Source organism: Lolium rigidum, chromosome 5, assembly GCF_022539505.1.
Source record: "Lolium rigidum isolate FL_2022 chromosome 5, APGP_CSIRO_Lrig_0.1, whole genome shotgun sequence".
In the NCBI taxonomy this organism is placed as follows: domain Eukaryota; kingdom Viridiplantae; phylum Streptophyta; class Magnoliopsida; order Poales; family Poaceae; genus Lolium; species Lolium rigidum.
The window spans coordinates 168874832-168877968 of record NC_061512.1 but is presented as its reverse complement, the minus strand read 5'-3'; positions in this window follow the sequence as shown (position 1 = coordinate 168877968).

Sequence of the window (3137 nt, the reverse complement as noted above, 5' to 3'; positions counted from 1 at the left end):
TTTCGGCGCCGTTACTACTCGCTCATATTCATTCATACCACTTGTATTTCACTATCTCTTCGCCGAACTAGTGCACCTATTAGGTGTGTTGGGGACACAAGAGACTTCTTGCTTTGTGGTTGCAGGGTTGCATGAGAGGGATATCTTTGACCTCTTCCTCCCTGAGTTCGATAAACCTTGGGTGATCCACTTAAGGGAAACTTGCTGCTGTTCTACAAACCTCTGCTCTTGGAGGCCCAACACTGTCTATAAGAATAGAAGCACCCGTAGACATCAAGATGTGAAGAAACTAACCTTGTTCTTAATTGGGAGAAATGCCACTTTATGGTTAATGAAGGAATTGTATTGGGACATAAAATTTCCGAGAGAGGTATTGAAGTTGATAGAGCTAAAGTTGAAGCAATTGAGAAGATGCCCTATCCGAGGGATGTTAAAGGTATTCGTAGTGTTCTTGGTCATGCTTGGGTTTTATAGGAGATTTATTAAAGATTTCTCCAAGATTTCAAAGCTTCTTACTAATCTTCTTCAAAAAGATGTACCTTTTGTTTTTGATGATGATTGTAAGGAAGCTTTTGAAACTCTAAAGAAAGCCTTAACAACTGCTCCTGTAGTTGAACCTCCTGATTAGAACTTACCTTTTGAAATTATGTGTGATGCTAGTGATTTTGCTGTAGGCGCTGTTCTTGGACAGCGAGTAGATAAAAAAATAAATGTTATTCATTATGCTAGCAAAACTCTTGATGCTGCTGATACGTCTCCAACGTATCGATAATTTCTTGTGTTCCATGCCACATTATTGATGTTATCTACATGTTATATGCACACTTTATGTCATATTCGTGCATTTTCTGGAACTAACCTATTAACAAGATGCCGAAGTGCCAGTTCCTGTTTTCTGCTGTTTTTGGTTTCAGAAATCCTAGTAACGAAATATTCTCGGAATCGGACGAAATCAACGCCAAAGATCTTAGAATCCCCGGAAGCATCCAGAACACCCGAGAACCGCCAGAGAGGGGGCACAGGGCCACCAAACCCTAGCCCGGCGCGGCCAAGGGGGGGGCGCCCCCCTAGGGTGTGGGCCCCCCTTCGACCTTCCTGCGCCGCCTCTTCGCCTATATAAAGCCCCTGGATCAGAAAACCCGATACCAATTGACGAAACCCACAGAAACCCGCCGCAGCCGCCGCCATCGCGAAGCCAAGATCTGGGGGACAGGATCTCTGTTCCGGCACCCTGCCGGAGCGGGGAAGTGCCCCCGGAAGGCTTCTCCATCGACACCGCTGCCATCTCCACCGCCATCTTCATCACCGCCGCTGCTCCCATGAGGAGGGAGTAGTTCTCCATCGAGGCTCGGGGCCGTACCGGTAGCTATGTGGTTCATCTCTCTCCTATGTGTGTCAATACAATAATCTCATGAGCTGCCTTACATGATTGAGATTCATATGATGATGCTTGTAATCTAGATGTCATTATGCTAGTCAAGTGGGTTTTACTTATGTGATCTCCGGAGACTCCTCGTCCCACGTGTGTAAAGGTGACAGTGTGTGCACCGTGTGGGTCTCTTAGGCTAGATTTCACAGAATACTTACTCATTGAATGGCATAGTGAGGTGCTTATTTATATCTCTTTAAGATTGCAGCATGTTGTATCACAATTTATCCATGTGCTACTCTAGTGATTTGTTATTAAAGTAGTTTATTCCTCCCGCATGTGTGCAAAGGTGACGAGTGCGTGCACCGTGTTAGTACTTGGTTTATGCTATGATCATGATCTCTTGTAGATTATGGAGTTAACTATTGCTATGATAATATTGATGTGATCTATTCCTCCTACATATGCATGAAGGTGACAAGTGTGCATGCTATGCTAGTACTTGGTTTAGTCTCGTTGATCTATCTTACACTAAAGGTTACTAAAACATGAGCATTATTGTGGAGCTTGTTAACTCCGGCATTGAGGGTTCGTGTAATCCTACGCAATGTGTTCATCATCCAACAAAAGTGTAGAGTATGCATTTATCTGTTCTGTTATGTGATCGATGTTGAGAGTGTCCACTAGTGAAAGTCTATTCCCTAGGCCTTGTTCCTAAATACTACTTGTTTACTGTTTACTGCGTTACTACTGCTGCAATACCACCACCATCAACTACACGCCAAGCACTTTTCTGGCACCGTTACTACTGCTCATACTTATTTATACCACCTGTATTTCACTATCTCTTCGCCGAACTAGTGCACCTATTAGGTGTGTTGGGGACACAAGAGACTTCTTGCTTTGTGGTTGCGGGGTTGCATGAGAGGGATATCTTTGACCTCTTCCTCCCCGAGTTCGATAAACCTTGGGTATCCACTTAAGGGAAACTTGCCGCTGTTCTACAAACCTCTGCACTTGGAGGCCCAACACCGTCTACGGGAAAGGAGGGGAACGTAGACATCAAGCACTTTTCTGGCGCCGTTGCCGGGGAGGAAAGGTAAAAAGGCACTCATACTACGGTCTCAGGTAAAGTATTTTTCTGTTGCCGTCGTGTGTGTGCTCGAAGCTATTTCCTTTAGATCCTGCAATTGCATCTTTTTGTTTCTTGTTTACACTAGTTTGGCATAATGTACAAGAGTGAGCTTCTTATTCTATTTCCTGATTTAAAACATGGATTGTTTGATGCGAAAATTAAAAAACCTATGAAATCTTCTTTGCATGCTGGTAGTAATATTAGTATGAACGCTTTGAACACCATTGTTGACAATGATATAGAAAGTTCTAAGCTTGGGGAAGTCTGGTTTTCATGATATTTTTAGTCCCCCAAGCATTGAGGAGAAAATTTTCTTTGATGATACTTTGCCTCCTATTTATGATGATTATAATGATAGTGGTCTTTTGGTGCCACCTACTATGGAGAGTGAATTTGATTATGATTACAATATGCCTCCTACACTTGATGAGAATAATAATGATAGCTACTTTGTTGAATTTGCTCCCACTACAACTAATAAAACCGATTATGCTTATGTTGGGAGTAGTAATAATTTTGTGCATGAGACTCATGATAAGAATGTTTCATTTGATAGTTATATTGTTGAGTTTGCTCATGTTGCTACTGAAAGTTATTATGAGAGAGGAAAATATGGTTGTAGAAATTTTCATG